This window comes from Mirounga angustirostris, unplaced genomic scaffold, assembly GCF_029215605.1.
Source record: "Mirounga angustirostris isolate CCGP_5_RB_7025 unplaced genomic scaffold, mMirAng1.0.hap1 SCAF_10, whole genome shotgun sequence".
In the NCBI taxonomy this organism is placed as follows: domain Eukaryota; kingdom Metazoa; phylum Chordata; class Mammalia; order Carnivora; family Phocidae; genus Mirounga; species Mirounga angustirostris.
Window position 1 is genome coordinate 126,762,896 of NW_026991718.1, and position 26,586 is coordinate 126,789,481.

At 50.5% G+C, this 26,586-nt stretch overlaps 1 protein-coding gene and 1 long non-coding RNA gene across 2 annotated transcripts in view; one reads left to right on the forward strand and one right to left on the reverse strand.

Annotated features, from left to right (window-relative positions):
- Positions 1-17,839, forward strand: part of LOC123851878 (uncharacterized) — a 128,879-nt gene extending 111,040 nt beyond the window's left edge. Inside the window, exons 13-14 of the long non-coding RNA XR_010405877.1 lie at positions 17,399-17,579; positions 17,707-17,839. This is a non-coding gene — a long non-coding RNA (uncharacterized LOC123851878). The remainder of the gene's footprint in view (positions 1-17,398; positions 17,580-17,706) is intronic.
- KCNB1 (potassium voltage-gated channel subfamily B member 1) overlaps positions 1-26,586 on the reverse strand; it is a 100,744-nt gene that overhangs the window by 54,851 nt on the left and 19,307 nt on the right. The gene's annotated exons all lie outside the window — the stretch shown is intronic.

Genomic DNA, 26,586 nt, shown 5'->3' on the forward strand with positions numbered 1-26,586 from the left:
TTGTGATATTTCATGGAAGCCATGCAACAGCCTTGCTGTGTGCAAGGGACATCATCACCCCCATTAACCAGGCAAAGAAACGGAGGCTCAGAAAGAGGAAGTGACTTGCCCAAGGTCCCCCTTGCTGTGACCTTCACTGTCCTGGTGGAGGCTTCAGCCAGGGCATCCCTATCTGCTGCTGATAGAGTGATTCTCCACATTTCATCAGATTTCATTTGAACAAAGCCAAACATCTTTCTTAGGGACCCACCTGCCAGGGATTCTAGGCTAGACTGGGGCTGTTTTTCTGGACTCCATCCTGCTAATGCCTGGTGTATTGCTATGCACCATGGACTCTGTAACCACTTCTCAAATAACCCTGATGTTGGGGTTCAAGGAAGACAAGGTTTCTGCCTTGTGAAGCATTTGCATAATGTAATTTCACAGACTTTCTCTCCTCGGCACTAAATGAAATGAAAGGCTCTCCCTTCTTCTGAAGCTTTAGGGTCAGCCCTGGAGTTTATGGGTTGGAAAGAATTTCCCACCAACGTGCACAGGCAGACCTGCAAAGACACACCCTTTTGTGTCTCCATCTGTCTGTCCATCTGTCCATCCGTCCATCCATCCATCCATCCTCTCCCCATTTATTTCATAACCTCATTAATGCAACAACTATTTATTGAAGGCCTACTATGTGCCAGGCAGTGGGTTAGTAGCTGGGTACAGTGGAAGAACAGGTAAAACAAACTCCTTGTCCTCATGGAGCTCACAGTCTAGTAGAGGAAGACAGGCCTTAGGAGACACATAAAATGTTGACATATACTGGGATGAATGTCACCAAAGAAAAGTTCAGAATAATAAGGGGGACCTAATTTCTTTTGAGGAATAGGAGAGGATTCTATGAGGAAGTTGATAATGTGGGATAAGTATGACTTATGATGTATCAGTGAGGGATGCTCTTGGTTTAAGAAGTAGAAAATGCTTACTAAAAGAGGTTCAAACAAGCAGGGGATTTATTATCCCACATAACAAAAGGTCCCGAAATAGGGTTACCCCATCATCAAGTAGCTCAACAATACCATCAAGGGTCCAAGTTCTCTACCATCTTCTCTACCATCCTCAGAGAATTGGTTCCATTCCTAGGCTGGTTCACCTCATGGACTCAAGGTGGCTGCCATTGCTCTAGCCATCACATGAAGACATGACCAGACCCAAGAGCAGGAAAAAAAAAATCCTCTCATTCTATCATTTCCTGAGATAGAGGAAAACTTTCCCAGAAACTTCCTGGCAGACTTGGTGGGTAGTATCAGATATCCATGCATAAACCATCACTGATAAAAGGGATGGGGCCACCATGATTGTCTCAAACAAGCATTCTTACCCAGGGGTGATTTTTCCCTCCAGGGGACACCAGGGAACACATTTTTAGTTGTAATAATTGTGAATCGTGTGTGTGTGTGCATGGGGTGGGGGTGGTGCTATTGGCATCTACTAGATAGAGGCCATGGATGCTGCTAAATGTCTTACAATGCACAAGACAGCTCCCACAACACAGAATGACCCAGACATTAACAGTGCCAAGGTTGAGAAACCCTGCCTTAGACCAATCAGAATCAAATCCTGAGTCATGGGGGCGCCAGGTGGAAACTGGTGCAGGAATTGGTTGGGAAAGGCTTCCTTAGAGGGTATAATAGCTCAGCTGAGTCTAGAAAGATGGACATTGGTTAAAGCAATCCAGGGAATGAGTCAAGCCTACCATCTGGCCATGTGGATGAGCAGAAATGCAGACGACCTCCTCCATCTTGCCTGCCTCTTCCAGTGGGATGTAAGCCCACATGGCAGGGACCTCGCCTGTCCCTCCCACTTCTTTATCCCCATCCCAGTTCAGTATCTGCCACAGTAGTTGTTCAACACTCTGATGTTAAAGAATAAGTGAATGGGATGGAGGACACTCACTCTTGACAGTGAAACCCCAACTCGGGAAATTCCCAGGTATCACACAGGTGGACACATTCAGGAATAAGCATGGGGGGGGGCAGTCAGTCAGCACCAGCAAGACTCCATCATTATACAGATGGGGAGACCAAGGCACAGAGAAGGGGAGATCATAGTCCAAGGTCACTCAGCAAGTTGGGGGCAGATGCAGGCCAGAATCCCTGTGCTCCTTTCCTAAACCTGGATCAACACCAACTGGTAGATCTGGGAATGATCATTTGGAGACACATGATTTGGCTGATCAGTTATAGTTGCTAAATCTGAGTCTATTTTGGGTCCCACCTCCTTACAAAGCTGTCTTTCTGGATTGCCTTCCCTCGTGACCCCAAAAGGATGCTGAGTGGGCCGCCATTTTGTCAGTGACATGCCCTGCTCAGATTGCAAAATGGCAGCCAAAAGGGCCGCCCATGAACATGTTTTATTTGGCCCACTCAGTTCTTAAAAAAAATGTATTATTTGCCTTCTTTGCCAACAATAAAAATAATTGGGATAATGTGCTTATTATCCAAATTTCCCAAGTCTCTTAGGTAATCAGAAGGCTTGGTGACACTGTACCCATTTTTCTGCATGGCAGCCATTCACCAGAGCTGGCTGGCGACTGTCCCTTCGGTAGGGATACCAGTGCTCCATTCCACCCCAGGGCCCTCACATACAGGCCTGCCTAGCCCCAAAGGCATTCTGAGACTGCAACCCAGCCCCAGTCGATGGGGCATGAGGTGAGTGGGCAGGGCCACGCAGGGACCCCAGGCAGGGCACCCTCCCCCGTCTCTCAGAAGGAAGCCCTTGGCGGCCATGGCAACACATTGCCATTTGTAAACAGATCTTCCATCTCAAATGCAGAGATGACAAGTACATCTCCTTTCTCAGCTCAGGCAACATCAGCTCCCGGCACCCCCAAAACCTAAGGCAAGAAGGGGGAGGAGTGTGATCTGCCTTCTCCAATCTGGCCCCCAAAGGCAGATGCCCCAAACACCCCCATGTGTTCAACCAAACCAGAGATGGGGCGTTGGGGGTGGGGGGTTGGTTTAGATCCCATCTTATGTAAAAAGACCAGAAAATGTTTGATTAGAGACAGAGGAAGGCGTGGGTGTCTGAGCGGGGCTCTGATTCTGGGCAAATGTACACATTCCCCAGCGCCCGCCCTCCCCTTCACTTCCTCTGGGCAAAAGCAGACTCTCCCTGCAGCTTACGCAGCCAGCTTCCCCTCAGCCATGACCCAGCCCTTTGTCGGAGTCCCCAGCACATCCGCGTGTTTCTAGGCTGCTTACACAATCCGGAGGAAATAAAGCAATGAAATGAGAATCAGCCAGAAATAAGGAAATGCCCCACGCAATATTTCCCTTTGAAACTGAGAGGCTAAAACCCAGAACAGAGCAGAAATTGGAAGCCTCATTGAGAAAAGACACACAGAGAGGAGTGCCAATTAGCACCCAGGTCCCCTTCTGGGATTGTCAACCATAAATATTAATGGCCATAATCATCTGGTGTTAGTCATAATGCCTTGTAAATTAAGGTCGCTTTACTAGGGGTAAATAGCTGCATTAACGGCAGCAAAAGGTAACAGTGCCCATCATTTTTCATTACAGGCCTGATGGCTTTGATATGTGATACAGTCCCTTGCCTTCCTCCTCTGCCTTCTTCCTCCCTCCCTGCCTCTCCCCGTCAGGCACAGGAGACACTGAGCCTAGAACTCACAGATACCTGGGGTCCCCTCCCCAATGTTTTCATATCTTTTATAATTAGAAGGGGGGGGAATGAACTTTTATTTTATTTATTTTATTTTTTTAAAGATTTTATTTATTTATTTGACAGAGAGAGAGAGATAGCGAGAGCAGGAACACAAGCAGGGGGAGTGGGAGAGGGAGAAGCAGGCCTCCCGCCGAGCAGGGAGCCCGATGTGGGGCTCGATCCCAGGACCCTGGGATCATGACCTGAGCCGAAGGCAGATGCTTAACGACTGAGCCACCCAGGGGCCCGGGAATGAACTTTTAGACTGCAGAAAATGTTTTAATAGGTAGTATGATTATATTTGTCTTTATGCCAATGCAGCTATAAAATATAAGTTTAAATATTTTTTATGGAGAAAAACAAAAGTGCCCCAGGGCCCAGGAAACTCATCCCATCGTCCTGCTTTCTGCTGCCCCCTCCTCTCCTGTGCCTCCAATCCCTTCTCTCTTTCTCTATCTCCTCCCCTTCCGCCCCTAACCGTGGCACCTTAAGCAATCAGCCCTGCTTTATGGAGTCTCAGTTTCATCCTGCTCAAAAAAGGCAAACAATAATAATTAATAATAGTGACATTTAAGTGAAATAACATCAGTGGAAGCTTTTGACACAAAGTGGTAAACAGGGGTGTTACTTCCTTTCCTTTCCAGGAGTTTCTGGGCTCCTGGGAGTCAGAAGCATGATTTATCTGAAAATCTCAGGGGAGACAGAGTAACACGACCTCCTCAGCTCCCCCTGCCAAATGCACCATCAGGGCCGCCCCCCCTCCCTACTTGCTGGGCTTTCCCATTCCTCTAAAGGATAAACGCTTTTCTTGACCTGAGAAAACTCACGAGGCACTTGACGAGGCTAGCTAGATCAAATAATGTCCCTAAATTCCATCAGAAAGAAAGGATCCATTAGGGCTGGCTCCGGCCAGAGAGGGGGGCTGCCCAGCTTCTGTCAGCCAGGACTGGATACACTGTTGGCAGAACCCTGTACAAAATGAAAATGCGGGGCTCCGTGTTCAGCAATTATTGAGTTTCAAGACAGTGACAGCAGAGTATTAAACAAAGCGTGGGGCCCTTCTGAGCAGGGAGCCCAGTGCTACTGCAGGAGTCCGACGTCCTTGGCCAAGGCTGACAGTGGGTGTGATAGTTGGGGGGCAGGGAACTGCCCTGATGCGCGACCTTCTGGTCTACCGCAGTCCCTGGCACATAGCAGGTGCCCATCAGGCCCACCCACTCATGGTTCGCTCGCTCATTGCTCTAGTGTCTGGTCTGCAATGTCAGAGGACCCCTGGCCCTCCCAGTGGACATCTGGGCCAGGCTGGCCACCCGGTGGGTGGGCTGGCTCCCTCCCCAGGGTCTGTGCCCTGGACCCTTTCCCTGTTCCCTCCTCCAACTTCCCCCGGACACAGTGACCCCTGCCTCCAAGTTATGCTGACCATCAGCTCCCCCATCCCTGCCAACTGCAAACATCACAGGCCAAAAGTAAAAATAAAATGGAATCATAACAGTCAAAATAATAAAATCCCCAAATTTCTCAAGTACCTGCTAGGTGCTGGTCTAAGCACTTGATATATCCTCGCTTATTTTAATGCTCACGCCAACCTTCTGAGGTGGGTCCCGGGATTATCTCCTCGGGCAGAGGAGGAGACTGAGGCACAGAGAGGTAAAATCACTTGCTTAAGGCCACATAGCCAGGAAGTGGCAGAAGAGGCAGAGTGGGGCTTCAGTGAAGGCTGATGTTGGACCAGAGCAGGGAAGGGAAAGGTGGGTCCTATTGCCTCTTCCCAGCCTCTAGGCAGGAGGCCCACAGACCCCTAGGATGTCTTCTCCTGGGAATGGAGTAGAGAGCGTGGGTGACAGAATAGAAGAGTATGGCCCCGGTAGAGTGCTGGGCTGAGTCCTGAGGCTTGTGTTAGAACCTGAGTTCTGCCACTATTCGACCTGGAAGGTCACGCACCCTGATCTGTGCCTCCTCCAACTTTGCTGACTTCACCTCCTACACCCTCCCTTCACTCACTCCAGGCCAGCACACTGGACTCCCTAGTGTTCCTAGAATCTACCAAAGGCATTTCCACCTCAGGGCCTTTGCACTTGCTGCTTCTATTTCCAGAGCACCCTCATGTAGCTATTTACGTGGCTACTTATTTTTCTGGTTTAAATTCAAGGACCACAAAGCATGTGTGTGTTGCGGGAGCATGATGTGTCTTTCCTGTAACAGGCCTTCCCTGACTGCCTCACCTGGTAAGATCTGGAAAGTGCTTCGAACCGCGCCCGACCCTCAGTAAACACCGCAAAAGTGACCAGCACTCTTACTACCATCTAAACTGGCAGCCCCTCCACGTGTCACTTGGATCCCGTTCCCTTTGTTTTTCTTCACTGCACTCACCCCTTCCTGAAATTATCTTGCATGTTTGTCTACTTGGTGCTGCCTGTCTCTCCCACTAGAGGGTGAGCTCCATTGGGCTGGCCCTTTGTCTCAGTCACTTTGGACCCCAGAGTTAGCACAGGGCTCAGCTGGTGTGCAGGGGGCCCGGAGATCACCTCTCTGAGCCTTGCTTTCCTCATCTGGACAAAGGAGGTACGGCAGCCCCCGCAAAAGCTGGGGAGCAGAAGGAAGGAGGGGAGACCCTCCCAGAGTTCTGTGATGCTGGTGAGGGAACCGCAGTGATGTCACAGTTCCTAGAGCTGAGCCCTGAAACGTGGGCCACAGCTGCCGGTCAGTGGCCCAGACCCGCCCAGGGTGTCAGGCTTGGCGCCCACTAGGGCTCTTCCCACCCAGCTGGCCACCAGCCAACTGAGTCAGCATGGAGGGCTGGCCTGGCCTGACCTAGGAGGCTGCCCGGCCCTGGACAACAGCCTGAGGGTCACCCAGAGGGTAGCTGACCCCTGTATGGAGCCCTCACCTCACAGCACGTCATTGGATTCACAGGGAAATGCAAATCCAAAGCACCAGGAACTTCACACCCAGTAGGATGGCTAGCGTAAAAAACCAGACAACAGCAAGTGTTGGCCAGGATGCAGAACTCCAAGATGGTGCAGCCACTTTGGAAGAGTCTGTCAGTCCCTCAAAAGGTCAGACACAGAGTTACCATATGATCCAGCAATTCCACTCCTAGGTTGATACCCAAGAGAAATAAAAGCCTATGTCTACATAAAAACTGGATACAAGTGTTCATGGCAACATTATAATAACCCAAAGTGGAAACAACCCAAATATCCATCAAGTGATGAAGGAGAATCAAGAAGTATGCTATCCCGGGTGCCTGGGTGGCTCAGTCGGTTAAGTGACTGCCTTTGGCTCAGGTCATGGTCCTGGAGTCCCGGGATCGAGTCCCATGTCCGGCTCCCTGCTCAGCGGGAAGCCTGCCTCTTCCTCTGACCTTCCCCCCTTCTCATGCTCTCTCTCTCTCTCTCTCAAATAAATAAATAAATAAATAAATAAAATCTTAAAAAAAAAAAAAAAAGAAGTGTGCTATCCCTACAGTGGAAAATTATTCAGCCATAAAAAAGAAGCAAAGTACTGCTACATGATGAACCCTGAAAACGTTATGCTAAGTGGAAGAAGCCAGATGCAAAAGGCTGCATATTATATGACTCATTTGTATGAAATGTCCAGAAGAGGTAAGTCCAAGAGACAGAAAAAATGTTAGTGGTTGCCTAGAACAGGGATATCTGCTGGTGGGGAAATGTGGAGTGATTACTAATGGAGATGGGGTTCCTTTTTGGGGGTGATAAAAATGTTCCAAATTGATTATGGTGATGGCTGCACACTCTGTATGTACTAAAAAGCATGGAATTGTACACTTTATTTTTTTTTAAAGATTTTATTTATTTGACAGAGAGAGACACAGCGAGAGAGGGAACACAAGCAGGGGGAGTGGGAGAGGGAGAAGCAGGCTTCCCGCGGAGCAGGGAGCCCGACGTGGGGCTCGATCCCAAGACCCTGGGATCATGACTTGAGCCGAAGGCAGACGCTTAATGACTGAGCCACCCAGATGCCCCTATTTTATTTTTTAAAAAGATTTTATTTATTCATTTGAGACACAGAGATACAGAGAGAGAGAGAGAGAGAGAGAAAGATAGAGAGTAGGAGCAGTGGGGAGAGGCAGAGGAAGAGGGAGAAGCAGACTTCCCGCTGAGCAGAGAGCCCGATGCGGGGCTCGATCCCAGGACCCTAGGATCATGACCCGAGCCGAAGGCAGATGCTCAACGACTGAGCCACCCAGGCACCCAAACTGTACATTTTAAATGGGTGATTATACATCCCCCCCCGTAATATCTCAACAAAGCTGCTGTATGTATGTATAGGTAGAGAGAATACGTTTGTAAAGTGTCTTTTATGAGCCAAGTGAGCCAAACAAAAAAAAAGTCTCTACCTTGTCAGGAAGTTAACAAGGAGGAGACAAGAGAACATATAAAAGTGTAATTTGACTCATGATGATAAGAAAAATAAAGCAGGAAGGGAATAGTGTAGTGGATGGGGATGGAGCTGCTTTAGATGGCAGAGGAGAGGTACTATGGCCCAGGAAGGCCACTCTGAGGAGGTGACATTTGAACAGAGATCTGAATAAAGAGATAGAGGGAGCCACAGATGCTTAGTGGAATAGCACCAGGAGAAGCAGCAAGTGCAAAGGCCCTGAGGTAAGAGCAATAGGCCAGTGGGGCTGGAGCATAAGGAGCCAGAGGGAGGGTGGTAAGAGATGAGGTCAGGGAATTGGCAGGGGCTGGATCATAGAAGGCCTGGTAGGCTGTGGTAGGAACTGTTACTCTATTCTGAGCGAGGTGGGAGCCACGGGAGGGTTTTAAGCAGAAGAGGGACATGTTCTCACTACAGTCTTCACGAGATCCCTCTGGCTGCAAATGGAGAATGGACTTCAGGGAGAACGTGGGCAGGATGGAAGATGGGAGACCAGGAAGGAGGATACCACAACAGACCAGGTGAGAGATGATGGGGCCTCAGCCCAGGGGGTGGAGGTGGAGATGGAAGTGTGGAGAAGTGTTCAGCAGACAATCCCATCTGCGGTCTCGCCCCATCCACCCCACAGCCCTGACATTTGCAGGGATACTGATTGCCATGTAACAAAAACTAGCTGTCAGCTGGGAGCGGGCCTTCCTCGAACAGTATGAACTCCTCACATTCTCCAAGGTCAATCCTGCATCCACCTGCCCAGAACTCTGAAAAATCCCATAGCCTTGTAGACTCTGGATCCTTGCTGCTTCGATCCCCTGAGTCCAAGTGTCCTGACCCCATCTGGGCCCTGGTTCAGCCCCCGCTATCAGTTTCCATGAGAAACCCCACCCCACCCAACTCATCATCATTCTGGCAGACTTAACGACTCAGTTTCTACATCTAGAAGATGGGGATAATAATAGTAGTTGCTTCCAATGACTGTTGCCAGGGTTAAATGAATTAATGTATGTAAAAGCACTTAGAACAGCGCCTGGCGCTCCATACACATTACCTGTTACTATTATTGTGTGGCTGTATTCTAGTCAGTGGTGAGGGGTATTTGGTGGGTCCCTAGGGGAGGGGTGTCATGTTGGAAAGGACACCCACCCAGAGCTAACTCTCTTCCCTCACCCTTCTCCCACCAACAAATTCCCCTCGTTGTCTCCTGTAGCACAATCCCACCCCCTTTCTGGGAAGCCCAGACCCCAGCCCTCTACCCCCTACAGGGGCTCACGCATTTCAAGAGGTCTTGAGAAGCCGTCTTCCCAACTGCACTGGGCTCCTGGGAGGAATTCTCCTGCCAGCCGCTAAAAGAATATATTATCTGTATCTTGTCCAAGGAGGTGGAAGCACAGAAAGAGGGAGAAATATGCCCAAAGTCACAAAACTTAGCTGCGACAGAGCTGGGAATGTAATCTACATCTGATGCGAAGTGATTAAAGATGGAAAGCTGGTTTTATTACGTGCTTATTACTACGTGCCAGGCATTTTGTATGCATTGCCTTTTTAAAAATTGTATTTTTAACCCCAACTGGTGTTTTGAAAAGGTAATACATGCATACAGTTTGAAATCAGAAAGGTACAAAGGGATATACAGTTACAAGGGGGATCATTCTTCTGTCCCCATCCATTGTCATTCAGCTTCCCTCCCCCTCCCCCAGGTGATTACCATTCCCACTTTCTGATGGCTCCTCCCAGTGATGGACTGTGAGTGGCAGTCCCTGCTTGCCTACCCAATATCCATTCCCCACCTAGGAGAACCCTAATTTTGTTCAGGTGCCAATGTGTCCAGATAAAAATACTCATGTTCCTAGACTCCCTTGCAACTAGGAGCAGCCACGGGACCCAGTTCTGTACAGTAAAATGTAGGTGGAAGTCCCTAAGCAAGGCATCCTTTTCCACACCCTCCCACCCCCACAAGACAAGGCAACTGGAAGAGAAGATTTTTGTCTTTTTATTTTCCTTTTGCCCTTCCTTTTTCCTCCTGCCTGGAATGTGGACTTGATGCCTGGTGACAGAGCAGCCATCTTGAGAGCAGGAGGATCAAAGCCACATGCTCAGAATGGGGGAGTGGGAAGGAGGTGGATGCCCGAGTCCTTGAGCAGTTGTGCCAGCACCGGTCCTCCCAGCTCTGGACTTGTGTTTGTTCAGGCCATCACTTGTTGAATTTTCTGTCCCTTGCAGCTGCATGCCTTCCTAACTGATGTGCTGTGCATACAGAAGTATTTATATTTATCTGTATTCTTTCTTCCCCACAATCATGGTAGCATACACTATGCCCACCCTTCGGGATCTTACTTCTTCACTTAATGATGTATGTTGGAGGTTGTTACAAATCAGTACACACAGAGCTGCCCAAGCTTTTTAATTCATGTGTCAGAACTTTGTACACATGCCCCAGAGAGCCTTCAACCAGTCCCCTCTTGGGCTACATTGGATTGTTCTCAAATTTGCAAAGATTATCCAACCTATTTCATTCCCCACATGTAAGGATATATCTAAGGGAGTAGAACTGCTGAATGACAGAGGTTTGACCGACTTGCTTTCTACCAGCAACGTGCTAGTCTACCTAACACACTGTCTCTAATCCCTTCAACAACAAAATATGATAATGCTCAGGGAATTGTACGTGGCCTTCCCAAGGGCATTGAGGGTAATGGTCAAACTGGGATACAAACCAGGGTCTGTCTGATATCGAAGCTGCGCTTAGAAATACTTCTATGACATTGCTTTCTATGTAGGGTGGATTCCAGGGCCTCTCAGCAAAGAGGGAAGAGTGAATATGACCGGGTACTGGTCTGTGCCTGAGAGGGGCCTTTAGAGTGGAGCTGTGGAGAAACCCACGTGTGTCCAAGGCTGGCTTCTAGCTCACATCTGCCACTGCCTTGCTGTGTGAGCAAGTCCTGCCTGCTTGCTGGGCTTCAGTTTCCCCATCTGTAAAATGGACAGCTTGGAGCTGTTGATCTCTAGGACCCTTTAGCGCTCAGCTCCTGGAAAATTGCCATGTCTGAGGGTCTCCTGGGAGCTGCTTTTCAGCCCCTAAAATGGAAACAGTCTTCTGAGCCATTTTTCCTCCATTCCTGACCAATCAGAGGTCAACCACATCCAGGGGGTTCTATTTCTATCTGTGGACTATGGTCACAATCCCTGGGGGAGGCCACACTGAGGGAACAGCCCAGTTGCCCTGCTTTCTCTGTGGATCACATCTTCCTCCAGCTCTCTGACACCCAGATTCTCAGGGCAATGATCCCAATTATGGTTTCATATATTGAGAGCTTACATTGGTCAGGCCCTTGACAAAGTGCTTTACAAATACAATATAGACAAATCTGGAAGAGAGGGACTATTCTTATCCCCAATATACAGAGAAGGCAAGAGAGGTTAAACAATTTGGCTAAGCTCACTCAGGCACTAAGTGGCAGGCCAGGGACTGGACCCTGGAAAGTCTGGTGCCCTTCACACAGGATTTCTCTACCACGGCACTGTAGACATTTGGGGCTGGATCATTCTTCGTTGTGGGGGGTTGTCTTGTGCACTGTAGGATGTTTAGCAACGTTCCTGCCGTCCACCCACTAGATGCCAGTAATACCCATTCCCCTGATGTGACAACCAAAAATGTCCCAGACATTGCCAAGTCTCCCAAATTGCCCTTGGCTGAGAACGGCTGCCTAACCACAGCTCTGGAGGAATGGATTCTGGGTGCATCTGGGGACTGCTAGCCTCCTGAGCCCAGCTTTGGCTCCTGGGAGGCACTGCCAAAGGCTGAGAGAACTTTGCAGGGGGAGCCATGCCTGTCACGTGATGGAAGCGTCACCGGGCAGCCTTCTCTGAGGTGAATGATGGGCAAACTCAGCGAGGGGCACTGGTGGGCAGCAGAGAAAAGGTGCAGGTCGTAGGGTGGGTTTGGAGGTCAGCTGTGTGCCCTGGACAAGTGTCTTACCCTCTCTGAGATGCAGTCTTCTCAGCCAAAATCAGAGATAACTGCTTGCAGAATGGAGGCGTGAGGGGCGCCTGGGTGGCTCAGTCGGTTAAGCGGCTGCCTTCGGCTCGGGTCATGATCCCAGGGTCCTGGGATCGAGCCCCACATCGGGCTCCCTGCTCAGCGGGGAGTCTGCTTCTCCCTCTCCCTCTGCCTGCCTCCCTGCCTACTTGTTCTCTCTCTCTCTGTGTCAAATAAATAAATAAATTAATTAATTAATTAATTAAAAAGAATGGAGGCCTGAAGCTGAAGTAAAGTGTCATCATCACGGGTGAGGAAAAATGAAAACCAGAAACTGCTTCAAAGCAGGGTCTCGTTAAATAAATTATGGTACAGCCACAGCATGGAAGATTATGTCGCTATTAAAACAAATGAGCTTAATGTGTTTTTGCTGATGTGGAAAGATCTCTAAGATTTATTAACTTATTTATAGTTACAAAGCAAGGTACAGAGCAGTAATATGACATAATCCCACTGGTATTAGAAAAAAAAATTGAACTTTCAACATATCCTTATCGAAAGCCTACTACTTGCCAGACACTGTTCTAAGCAGTGGGAGGACAGCATGGACAAAACAGACTCAAATCCCTATTTCCGGGGACCTGGTGGAGTGTGCATACGAACATACAAACACGTGAAGATTTTATAAGGCTACACAAGGAAGGCTCCGCTTTTGAACCTGGAGAGGTGGGGGTGAGAATTCTGGCTTTCCATGGCAGACCCTTCAGTAGTGTTTAATTAAATCAGTCTTCACTATCTGGATGTATCCCTTTTAATTCTCAGTTTTTAAAAGACTGAACCAAAAAATTCGAGGGAAGGCCAAGTGCAGTGCCTGGTCCATTGTAAATGGTTGCTTTTAGTATGATCACATATTCAGGAACTGTTTCCTGAGCACCTACTATGTGCAGGTACTGTGCTGGGTGCTGAGGACACAGCGGTAAAGCAAGAAAGATAAGAAACCGCCCTCGGAGAGCAGACACCCTCGTTGGCGGGGGTGGGGTGGGGTGGGGTGGGGGGGAAGACAGCTGTTAGAGAAGTAACTACAAGTGCATTACTGTTACAATGGAGGGGACTCTGGAGGCATCCGAACCTATCAGAGTGGTGGCCTACAGATCTGGGGAGCTGGAGCCTGGGCTCTCGCCCTCTCTCACTGACGTGACTTCTACCCTGGACTATTCACAGAGTGTGGCCCCTGCGGGGTTCTGGAGCTAATAAGAACAGCTAAAACTGATTGAGAACTTACAACCAACCAGGCACTCTGTAGGGACTTTACATGTGTTAGCTTATTTAATCCTTACGACAACCCTATGAAGTAAATACTACTTTTGTCCCCATTCTACGGAGAAGAACTCGAAGGCACAGAAGGGATGAGTAACTTGCTCAGGGTCACACAGCTAGTAAGTGGCAGACCAGAACTGAGATCCAGATAGTCTGTTTCAGACCCCACACTGTAACTACTTCCTTTCATGACTTTCTTCTCCTTTTCCTCCTCTTCCCTGCTCATCAGGAGCAGTCCTCGGCCCCAACACCTTCCCCCAGACATGAGGGATGGCCTTCTGCTCCCACCTCCAGCAGAACATGCAAGGACTGGAGAACAACCCTCTGCACCCTCACCTGTCCTTGGGGCTCGCGAGGCATCTCAGCTATGCCCTCAGAGCCTGGGGGGAAGAGGGATAAGGATGGGCAGGAACCACCAGGAGCATACCGGCCCCTCTGCCCTCCTGTCCTTTAGGGTTAAGGACCTCAGTTGACTCTTACAGCCAAGGATCCAGACTGAATATAATCCCAGCCCCTGAATGAGCCCTGACCTGTGTCTTTATTCTGACTGAACCCTGACTCTGGTCACAGATTCCCTCATGACCCTGGTCACAACAGAGCACTGACTTTGGTCACAGTCTGAGCTCTGGACCAGATCACAGACCTGATCCTAGGCTGAGCCCTGATCCTGGTCACACACTGAGTTTTACTTTGATCTCAGATACACAGCCATCTCCAAATGCTACTATCCACTGTCCAGGGGTCTGGAGAACTCTCAGAATGCCCTCTTTCCTCCAGAGCTTGGACCAGTCATCCCTTCCATCTGTGCAAGGAATGTCAGGCCTGCTGTCTCCAAGGGCCAATCTGGGGGAACGCAGGGAGCCCTAAGAAAGACAAGGACACAAATTTAGGCAGAGCTAAATTCTTGGGAGGTCCCTTCCTGTCCAGAGGCTCTCAAACTCTTCCTATTTCTCCCTGCCCATCTTCTTCTCCCATGTTCATGCAAATATTTATCCCCAAATAAAATTCATCAGCAGAGTTCTGTCTTTAAGGAAGGGAGGTCAGATAGCAGCCCGCCCAGCAGCTGGGCAGAATTCTGTCACCAGGAGGAAGTGCCCCCAGCAGGGAAGGACTGTGCCTTCTCCCTCCCAGCAAAGCATTACTCACTCTGCCCTGGCTCAGCTTCATTCTGAGGGGCTGTGGAGTTCCTGACTCTGGAACGATGCTGACCCAGGGAGCCTGTCCTCCCAGTGTGGCTGTCTGCCCCCGATCCTGGGAATCAGTCCCAATGTCTAAACAACAAGAGTGTCAAGATTTGTAATGGGCCCCCCCGCCCCAAGGTGCTTCCAAGGTTGGCAGGGCTTGACACGTCAGGAGAATGTCCTTGTGGCCTCCTCGAGGATTGAAATTGCCTCCTTAAGACCCCGGGGGCGGGGGAGGGTTCCCTGAAAATGGGGCTGGGGAATGGGGTGAGAAACACACATTCATCATGCCTTCCTTACTCATAGAGTGCAAACATTTGAAATCAAGGACACTGAGCAGATGCTAAGTTTTCTGGCTAGTTCCCCTCCCATCTCTGGAAAAGACTTTAGTTCCTCTGGTTTGAGAGCGGAGGGTTGGGGAGCCATAGAGGGAAGGAGAGAAGCGTGGGGGTGTCCTAGATGTGCATCATCCAAACCCTACCACTACCTACAGCCCATGAATTGCATCCTCCTTGGACAGTCAGGAGTCAAATACCCAGTGAGCCAGTCAGGGGGACAAAGAGGTGGAAAAACAGCTGGTCAGCCTGTCAGCCATCTTGTCAGTCGGCTACAGAGAGAGGCGATGGGCAGTCAGTCATCCACTTGATCAGACACATGGTCAGTCAGACAGACGAGGAGATGGGCAGACTCCTGTCATCATCCTTAGATACAACAGACCCCTAGCAGACAGACAGTCAGACAATCAGGCTTTCAGTCATCCTGTCAGTCAGACATGGAAAGGGCTAGCAGGCAGTCAGTCAGACCAGGACATGGAGAAACAGACTGAGTCATTCATCTAAGTACAGACAGACTGTCAGCCAGTCAGACAGACAGAGACAAGGCAGATCATCTGTCAGTCATTCAGTCACTGGGTCTGACACCCAAGCAGACAGACAGATGGTCAATCAGACATTCAGAAAGGCACTTGAACAAGGAAATGGACAGAGAGGCAATTTGTTGTGCATCTCATTAGTTAGATACAACAGCCAGTCAGACAGACAGACAGATGGTCTGTCAGGCACCCACGTGGTCAGAGCGCCGGCGACGCAGGCAGACGGGGAGCTAGTCAGTTTTGCATCCATTCGGTCAGACGTGAAGACAGACAGACAAACAGCCAATCACCCATTCAGTCAGATGCATGGCAGTCAGCCAGACACCTATGTGGACAGAAAGACACAGCCAGACAGCCGTTCGTCCAGTCAACCAAACACCCAGGCAGAAGGACAGACAGATGGTGATCTAGACATGTGATCCGTGTGTTAGTCGGACAGATCATCAGGCAGGCAGGCAGGCAGCTGCCTAGCCAGTCATTTGGACACTCTGTCAGTCAGTGGTGTGGGGACAAATCCGTCAGGCAGACCCACCCTGCCCCCCGGCCAGTAACCCAGCTGGTCATTACAGTGACATCCAGGCTGAGCAGAGCGGTCACTGGACCCGTGAGGGATGCTGCGAAACAGGACAGGTGGTCCTGAGCTCACCAATAACTGCAGTCAGAACATGCCTCTCAAGACCCTGACACAGCCCTGTAGGCAGTCGGGGAAAGCTTCCTAGAAGAGGAGGGAAGAGGACCAGGCTCAGCGGCCAAGAACAAAGCATTCTGGGTGGGCTAGCTGCCCATCCCCCAGGCGGGACTTGAGGCAGTTTTCCCGTTTGTGTCCTCCTTTCCTTAACCCAAGTGTTCTTTGAGCTATGGAGATGGGGTCCACACCCATTCCCCCACCTCTTCATCCGCACTAGCTGTGCCCCTCCCCGGAGCCACCCCTTGGCCCTCCGAAGCATACTGAACACACTGCCCCAGAGGCTGACTGTTTTTCTAGGCCGCAGGGCTAGAGAAGGGGCGGCAGTATGCATGTCGGGGTCTGCTGGGGGGCATGTGTGGAGTCCTTGGTCGGGCCCCCTCCCTCCTTCTTGCTCCGCCAAGTTCTCCCTTCCTCCCTCCTCCCCTGGAGCTGGGGGTTGGGAGGCCCTCCCGGGCCACTTCCCATTTTGGGAATTGGGCTGAGAACTATGCAAGGAGACTGAAATAATTCCTTTTTCGAGCCTGGCCGGGGCCCTCGCAGCCCAAACACTGGCACAAAACCAATGCGGGCGGGGGGGGGGTGGCTCTCTAGGGGGGGTGAGGGGAGGGGGCGGGGCTGAGCCCTGGGGCCCAGGGAGACAAAGACCTGGGTGTCTGCAGAAAAACTTCCTCACCCAGCCCCAGGGCTGGTTACCAGGAACCTGGAAAACTTAGAAGCTCCCAGTGGGGAGCTGCCAGGCCAGAAAAAGGGGGGGGGGGTATGTGGGGGGATGGGGAGCAGGAGACAGAGCAGAAAAGGAGTCACACAGTCCCCACTGGCAAAGACAATTTGAAAAACAGACCATTTCTAGCAGCCAAGACGGGATCTCTGGTATCTTCTGAGAACATGCCACCCTCCTAGGGGCAGACGGGGCATCTGCAAGATGGGGCCAACCCACTGACCCTCTTTCTCAAGTAAGAGATGGTTGCAGGGAAGCACTTAGCACACAGCAGATGCCCACTAAACGCAAGTGGCCCCAGCAGAATTCAAACACAGCTAGCTTCACACCCCTGCAGCACTGCCTCCTAGCCTGTAACCTGAGCCATCTCCGCCCGCTTGGTCTCCACGTCTCCTGTCTAAAACGGAAGCAATGCCAGAAGCCTCTCCAAGGTGGCTACGGGATTAAATGACATGAAGGTGTAGAAAATCTAGCACATGGTAGGTGTGCAAGGCATTTTAGTCTTTCCTCCTTCCTTTCCCTTCTCAAAGTGGTATTATTATTTCAGTGGGGATTTACAGCAACTCGGCCAAAGGCAGACCGCAGTCTACATTTTCTGGGTGACACCCATGTGGAGCCAGCCTCTTCTGAGCCTCAGTTTCCCCCTGGCGTTAAATGACAGTGAAGGACAAGAAGAGACGTCCCTGAGAGCTCTTTCATCACTGTCATCACCAGACACGTCACGTCTGGTAAGCTTAATTTCCAGCATGCATTTTCCCCTCCCAGGGTCTCTCGGGTCGGCTGGGGATCCAGCTGGTCTTGAGGAAGCCGACTCCCCTCTGCCAGGGATAAGCCGATCAGCGCATTCCTTTCCAGAATAAGCCAATCAGGGCATTGCATCTCCAGGATATGCACATTGCGCCCTCCAGCCATAGCGATCGGTCTGAGTGGAGCACGTGCCTTAAACTCGTCCAATCGGATTGGCTTCTGAGACTTCACAGGAATGCTGGGAGTTCTCTTTTCTTCTGGATGACACGGTGTGCAAATGTGATTCCTGGACGTGACTTTGGGGCTCCCAGGAACGCAACCGGCCCAAGAACAAAACGGACAGAGAAGGGCATAGCAGAGTGGATCGTAGACATTGGGAAGACATCCTGACCCCCTGCACCACCTGGATCAAACCTCACTGGGCCTTTTCAGTTACTCCATCCAATAAATGTCTTTTATTGTCTATGTCGGTTTGATTGGACTTACTGTTTCTTGCACCCAAAGTCACCCCTGCAGACATATTTCCTTTATCAAAGTGGTTTGGTTTTTTGTTGTTGTTGTTGTTTTTGTTTTTTGTTTTTATTTTGGCCAATTTTAACCTTCATCACTGCCTTTCTAAATAGATGTCCATTGTTCTCCCCATCTGAGAAATGAGGAAGCTAAGGCTCAGAGAAGTGAAGTGACTTGCCCCAAATATGAACCTGGAAATGTCTTATGCTCCTTTCATGACCTCCCATTTCTCATCCAACCCTGAGCAAGTGAGAGGGAGAAAGACAGTAACAACCACCACCAAACTCCAATAATGATTGGTTCCAAGGAAGACAAATCTCCGAATGTCAAGCCTGGAAGACGCTTAGGGATCACCCAGTTGAACTGTCCTCAACCCTCCCATTTCAGAGATGGGGAGACTGAGGGAGGCAGCCTGAGAGCCAGGGCCTGCGAGGGCAGAGGGGTCATCTGCTGTTTCAGGCCTGTCTGGTGGCTTCCTTCTGGTAAAAATTCCTCACAGGTTTTTGGGAAATCGTGCCTCCACTCTGGAGCCACCTGGCTTACGGGAGGCTGACCCACCAGGCCTGGCCAATCAGAACTGTGCATTCCCCTGGCAATGACGATTGGCGCAGTTTGGGCACTGACTCAATTAAGCCAATCAGAGTGAGCGCTGGGGGTGGGACCAAAGAGATGCTCCCAGTCCTAACCAAACTCGGTTTTCAGCACAGAGAACGGGCCCCAGGTTCAGAGCCTGTGGCAGGCTGCAACAGCCACTTACAGTTTAATGATCTAGTTCATTTTCATGTTATTCATTTTTAAACTTGTCTTCCATTTGGGTTGACCAACTCAACCTGGTTTGCTAGGACCATCCTGATTTTAAAACGGAAAAGTTCCATGCCCAGGGAACAGCCTCAGTCCCAGGCAAATGGGGATAGGGACAGTTGGTCCCTACTTCACTTTATGGGTATCAGATACTAGCTTTCCATTAATGGCAGGTTCCTTTTATAATAAACTTATGTAAATATAAAAATTGAGCCAGTTAAGGGAAAAATACTAACAAAATCGTGTACCTTTAGTGAAAAGGAAATGGCAGAAAATCATGAAAGCTGCCTGTGAGTGTGAGTCCTCGTCGGGAGATACACAATGCCTGCAAAGTTGGAAACCCATGCTCAATCCCTGGGTTACTGGCCTACTGGCTGTTTAATCCGGATAACTTGCTCACCCTCTCTGAGCCTTCAGGTCCTCTTTAGAAGCAGGAATGGTGTGGGCAGGCAGGCTCTGTTAACTCGCTTAGCATGTGGGCTCCTCCCTGAGCAAAACCTGCCGCCAAGAGCAGCTCACAAATCCTTGGGGAGGCCCGTCATCTCCCTACTGTGCTTGGCTGATGGGGCCATATCTGCAAATTAGCCACCATTCAGCCCTTTAGAGATGCTAATTGCCCGGGGCCCAGGAGTCCCCACTCCTTCCTGGCACAGGCGGCTGGCTGTCAATCCCCTGCCATTATTGTCTGCTAACAGTGCTTGATTTGTCGACACAGACCAGGGTGCGGGCTTGCCATTCGCATCCAGCTACAGCAAAGCGCACAGAGCGTGGCTACCGATGTGTGTGCGTGAAGCACACACGTGCCAGCAAGCATCTATTCCTGTGGACAGATCTGTGGACACACGCGCACCCTCACGCGTGCCTGCCTAGGCCCCCGAGTGTGGAAGTGAATCAGTGTCTCTGTGTGCTCTGGGAGCCACTCATAAGCCTGCACAGAAAGAGCTCCAGACAGGTAGACACAGGACCACGCACATGTGTGTGCAGACAGGCACGCTACAGGGGGTTGCTGCCAGGATTAAATGACAGACGCCTGGTGGTGCCGAGAACAGTGCCGGGCATGTGGTTAGTTAGCACTCCATAAATGAAATCTCTTACTGATCATTTTTTCCCTGATACTCTCTTTGTTGAGGTATGATTTACACACAATAAAATATACAAGTTTTCTGCATTCAGTGCAATGCCTTTTGATAAATGGATACACCCCAATTAAAGTATAGAGCATTTCCACCACCCAGAAAGCTCCCTCAAGCCCCCTTCTGGTCAATATCCCCAAAGGCAGCCACTGTTCTGATTTCTTGCACCATAGTTTAGTTTTGCCTACTCTTGGGGCCCACATAAATGGAATCGTACTGGATGTTCTTCTTGATGATAACTGTTCTGTCGGCTCAGGTGTGGGCCAACAAGCATGCACAGACACGTACACCTGCACGTGTATGCATGGGAGCTCACGGATGCACCCATGCACACACGCAGTATTTCAAAGCTGTAAAGCTCTTGGCCTCAGTTGGCAGCTCAGCTTGGCCTCGCTAGGTCCAAGTGGCTAAGGGAGGTGAAGGAGCTCCGGGCACTGGGTCCAGATCCTGGGGAGGCTCCTTCAGCATCTCCATCAGCTCCTTCTTGCTGGATGACCTCAGGCAAGTACTTAAAAATCTCAGTTTTCTCCTTCGTAAAATGAGATGATTGACACGCACCTCGTAATAACTCCCCTGGATTGACTGCTTACTATGTGCCAGGCAGTGTTTTAAGGACTGTACCCGTCCTAACCCAAGTCCATCCTTCCAGCAACCTGAGAATCTAGATACAATTATGACCTCTCTCTTATCAGACAGCAGCTTGTCTGAGGTCACACGGCGGAGGAAATGGCAGAGTTAGATTTGAACCTGGTCTGGCTCCAGAGCCTCCGCTCACCACCATTACAGTACCGCTCCTCATGGAGAGACTGTAAGGGCATTGTCTTTGTCCATATACCTGCCACAGGGTAGGTGCTTAATAAATGTTTGATGTGGTTACTACCAAGAACATTTGCATCCCCCATCTCAGTAATGCCTCAGAACAACCCCATTTTGCAGATGAGAAAACAGAGGCTCAAATAAGTCTGTTGCAAAAATCCCAGTTCTTCTAACTCTGAATCCCACATTCTTTCTATTCTCCCCACTTGGGATGTTCTATCCCATGAGGGAGGGACTTTGCCTGTTTTGCTTATTGCTATTTTCCCAGCACCGAGAAGAGTGCCTGGCATCTACTCAGTACTCCATATATGTTCTTCCAATGAATGGGTACAGCAGGGAGCCCAATGCCCTCCGTTACAGTGTGAGGATCCCAGACCTGGAGACGGGTGTCACTTGTCCAAGGTCACACCGTGCCTTAGCACCACTGACTCTATCATATTCTCCCTGCCTGGCTCACCCTCTCTACTTCCTGACTTGAGCAGCCCAAAAGATTTGGGAGCCCCTGAGGCACTCTCAAAGGCCACGTTAATGGGGAGCTGGTTGGGAGCCTCTCCCAACTTCATTACACTGGCCAAGGTCAGCAGGGAAGGCTGCCAGGCTAAACCTCAGAAAATGCCGGCCAAAGGGATACAAAGCCCCGGCTTCCCAGAGCTTCTACACTGGAGAAGGGGAGCATTCCTGGCAGAGGGGGTGGGGAGGGAGGGCCAGGCCAGCCTGTAAAAGCCCTCTGCAAACAAATGCGTGGTCTGCAGCCCACTCTGACCATCATCCCCACCAAGTCAGCAGAAGAAGCAAAACTCTTGAGCCCAGCAGGATGCTGTGGTGTGGCCTAGGGTCTATGCCTGTGGGTACCGTGGTCCATGAGAGCCCATCCTGAAGATGCAGGGGAGATGGGGAAAAGGTGGGACTGCTGGGGAGGGGACAGGCTGACCTAGACGGAGGGTCACTCTCAGTTGTCAATCTCTAGCATTTGTCTGTGGATAGACGCTTTAAACACGCTGATCACTTCCTCTCAGGGCTTAGGTGGGTGTCTCCTGAAGCAGAGTCTGAGGGGAGGATTGTTAGGTAGAGGTGCTTCAACGGAGTGCCTTGAGGAGACAGCGAGAGTGAGGGAAGGGGGCCTGGCAGGGCAGGAGCTGTGCTGGATGGTGGTCTCAGCAGGCAGCTAGCCTCAGCCTGATCCCACGGGGAGCTCAGGAGTGTGAATGGCACCCGGAGTTGGTCTGGCCTTCGAGTAAGAAGGCCAAGCTTCTGCCCCCCTGACTCGGTGAGTCGTGGGCTACAGGCTGCGTGCAGGGAGGGGGAAGGTTGTAGTTTGCAATCCCCCAGGCAGTCAGGGGGGCTGTGGGATATGCTAGCCAGAAAAGGGGATGTGGGTAAGGCCCCTTTATTGCATGAACTCATCAGGACCTACACCTCCCCCACGTAGGGCCAACCCTCAGAAGAAAGAAGAAAAGGCACAGAGGGGAGACTGTTTCTACCGCCCTCCAGGGCAGGCCACTGCATCCAGTGTTTGAAAAACAAAAAAATCAGCCCACCCCGCCCCCCAAAAATGGCACTTCGCACATCAGGGCTGACAGGGCCTTCTCTCACGTCTGCAGGACGCTGGGGTCTGCGAGGCGCCATAGGTAGTGCCGGGGAACAGCAGTCTCTGGGTCCTCCGAGCGGATATGCCCACTGGCCTGACCCAGGACAAGACGGGCCGGCTCCAGCAGCAGACGGTACAGATGAAGTTACAAGGTGAAGAAAGACAAAGCAGCCTGGCTGGGCCTCAGGGGAGGCCCCGGGACAGGCCCTGGGAGGGTGGTGGTGAGATCTGACCCTGTGGGGAGGTGATATGGAGGAGTAGGAGCAGGGGGCGGAGGGTCCTTGGGAAGGTGAGGGCCTGGCCCCCACCCCCACGGCAAAAGGCACCAGACCCTTCGGTCCTGAGCGGGGCCCCTCCTCACCTTCACCTCTGCCAAACTAAACCCTCCTCCTCTGGGCATAGCACTCTATAGCGAGCAAAACACCTGTTATGAGCTCAGTATGTTGAGGTGGGCAAGCCAAGGGCTCCATTCTACACATGGGGAAACTAAGGCTTGGAGAGGTCCACAGTGACCCCTTCATTAAGCATCTACTGTGTACCAGGCACGAAGTCAGGTGCTTGTAGTACACAGACCAGAACCCCTGCTCCCATGGAGCATATACTCAAGTGGGCCAGGAGTGCGGAAAGCAAGAAGGTAACAATTACTACGGAGAAACAATAATAATAAAAGCAGGCAAGGGAGAAAGATGGCCACTGGTGGAAGTTGCCATGTAAAAATGGACAGTGAGAAACAGGAGAACACCAGCTTTGGAGTTTGGCAGGTTCAGGATTCGAATCCCAGCCCTGGCTGAGTCTTGGGCCCATGACTTGGCCTCCCTGAGCCTGTTCCTCACCTGCAAAAAGGAGGCCGCTGTGCAGAGGCCGAGGCTCGTAGGGGTGCATCTCTGGCTAAGGGGCTCGGACCCTAAGGCACAGGCAAGATGCTTTTAAAGTGTGCTTTGAGGGCTGCCTGCATCAGCATCGACTGAGATCCTTGTTAGAATGTAGATCCTGAGCTGCCACGAGAGACCTTGATTCTGTGGTCTGGGGGACAGACCTGGGAATCTGAATTCTGCTAGGGCTTGGGAACCCCCAACCAAAGGCTTGGATGTGGGGTTAGCCTGTGGCTGCCTCCCTGGTGAAAACTCACAGGTGCCCAAAGGGGAAATGCCCTTAAGGATCACAGGGCTCAGCAGTATGCTCCCATTATGTGGATGAGGAACCTGAAGACCAGAGAAGCTGAATGACTTGCTCAAGGCCACACAGCTGATGAGCAGCAGAGCTGGGTCTGGGATGGTTGACAGATGGATGGAGAGAGGTAGCAGCCGGTTCAGGTAACAAGGAGTGGGTGCCAGATAGCGGGGGTGGCATCAGGAGGAGAGCCAAATTTTGTCCCAAGAATCTAATCCTTCTGGACTGGGAGAAGGACACGTGCTTCCTTCCCATTCGAGAGTGTTAAATGACCCTCCCTGGACTCCTGCTCCGTTCATTCCTTGCAGAAACAGGATCCTACTCTCTGGCACACCCTGACCAACCCAGGGCACCCCAGTCTCCCAGGGAGCCCCTTCCTGCAGCCCAGTGGACCCCGGGCACACCAGTGTGGGACACACACCACCAGTACTAGACGCATTGAAATCCGGATTTCTCAACCTCCCTGCACAGTAGAATCACCCTGGGAGCTTTGAAAAGTACCAGTCCCTGGGAGCCACGCCTCGAGATTCTGATTTAATTGGTCTGGGGTGACTTGGCATTGGGGCTTCCAAAGATCCTCAGATGATTCCCACGTATAGCTGTATGGGGATAAGACGTCAAATCACATTGATTCAGCGTGACGAGTGCCTTTCCAGTTCTCCTTCTGACCTTCGGACTCCCTAAAGGGGAAAGTGTAGTTCGAAGCTAACAGGATTTCAACGCTTCTCTAACACGTGTACATCTTCCCTTTTGACCCAAAGAGAGCAGGTGTCAGGGTCCAGCGTCTGGCTAGAATTTCGCAACACGATTTATGGTGAATGGTACCGTTTGTTCAGAATATCCAATTTCCAACTTAAAACAACTTATTTTACTTAAATCAGTGAATTAATTTAAAGAAGAATATTAAGCAAATCCTATTTTAGGTATTTCTCCTGGACCCAGTGGTGGTCTATCACCCAAGGAAGTCCCCTCACTTACGTTCTCCTCCGGCTACAGGAATCATTTCTGAAATGAGCACATCGCTAAAGTGTGTCCAGTCAGAGCCAATTCTGGAGCTTTTGCTGGAACAGCCAGGAAAAAGATCTCTCTTTCTGCTGGCCTTGGTGCTCATAGGATGGACTTTGGAGAAGATGTCAGTTCAGAGAAGGGAGTGACCTTCCAAGGCCTCGAGCACTAGCGGTACAACTGAGATCCAAACCGTGTTCACTTGCCCCCAAATGTAGTACAGCTTCCAAATAAACCCCCATTTCTGGCAAATTCACCGGGATCCCTCAGAACTTCCGTTTCCTGGGTTTAGAGTCTCTATATACAGCATGTGCTTAAGGAAAATTCAATAGCACCCTTTAGAACCTAAGTAGGTACCTTTAAAAAGCTCTTAAAAGACACTGTAATGATCATTTACACATCTGGAGCACCAGAGATCTGGCTATTTGTGAAGATATTTGGTGCCCTTGTTCCTTTCAGTTTGGGACAATAAGAAACTTCTGGTTGGAGTCTCAGCTAGACATTTCAGACTATCTCACCCACTCCCCACTGAAAGGAGTGTGATGTCTGCTTTCTGCCTGCTGTGATAACCTCTGAATTCACCCATCTATCCATCCATCCATCCATTCACCTGCCCCCCCACCCACATATTCAACACAATTTTACAGAACGCTTACAAGGAGGGAAGCACAATGCCAGGAGCAGGAGAGACAGACGAACACAGCAGACAAATCCTGCCATCAGAGAGCTCACAGTCCACTCCGAGTGGGGGAGGGCAGGTAGAAATCAGATAACTGCTTACATGGATGTGAAATTACAATGGGAACAGGGGACATCCAAGAGAGTCTGCACATAGAACTCTGAAAACCATAACTGGGGATTTGACCTATTCAGAAATCAGAGAAGTCTTCCTGGAGATTCCGGAGCTTCAGGATGAGCAGGCAATAAGTGGGTGAAGAAGAGAGGAAAAGCATTCCAGGCAGAGGGAACAGCATGTGCAAAGGCCCTGAGGCAGGAAGGAATTTAGTAAGTATGCAATCAGTATGGCTGCGCACAGGAAGCTAGGAGATGAAGTCAGAGAGGTAGGGGGTCCTGCCCGCATGGAGCCTTTCAGGCCCCTGGGAGGACATGTGCCTCCTCTCCTCACCCCATTCTCCAGCAAATCAAATGGAAAACTCCCACCTTTCCCTCCTCTCTCCTTTACATCATAAAGATGGGAAAAAAACATGGGGCGCCTGGGTGGCTCAGTTGGTTAAGTGACTGCCTTCGGCTCAGGTCATGATCCTGGAGTCCCTGGATCGAGTCCCGCATCGGGCTCCCTGCTCAGCAGGGAGTCTGCTTCTCCCTCTGACCCTCCCCCCTCTCATGTGCTCTCTCTCTCTCTCATTCTGTCTCAAATAAATTAAAAAAAAAAAATCTTAAAAAAAAAAAAAAAGATGGGAAAAAAACAAAACACTGCCCTTATGATTTCTGGAACTTGAGGAATACAACAAAGCATCCACACAACAAGGAGAGTTTGGGTTACTTAGGCGAAAAGGGAGAAGAGCAAAAAGAAAGACAAGAAGCCTGGGAGTTAAATGAGGAAGTGAGGAAAGGAGGGGGTGTGCACTGGTGCAGGGACTGGGCTCAAACCTGCCTGCCGCCTTTTAGCTGCCTCCTTGCATGTGTCACTCAACCTCCCGGGCTCAGTTTCCTCATCTGTAAAATGGGAATAATAACAGTACCTTCCTCAGAGGGTGCAGTGAGGGCTGAATGAGTTAATAATGTCTGTCTGTAAAGAGTGATGTATGAGTGGTATGTGGGTGTTACATGGGTGTTGTCAGAGAGAGAGAGAGACTGGGTTGCACCTCTAAACTCCTCTGAGTCCCCAGGGAGGCCCTGCTCTCAGCCTGGACAGCTGGAGGGTGGGAAGTAACTGAAGGGACCAAGAACCCATGGTGATGGGCTATATGGGACAGGCTTTGGAAGGCAGCTAAGAAATCTGCT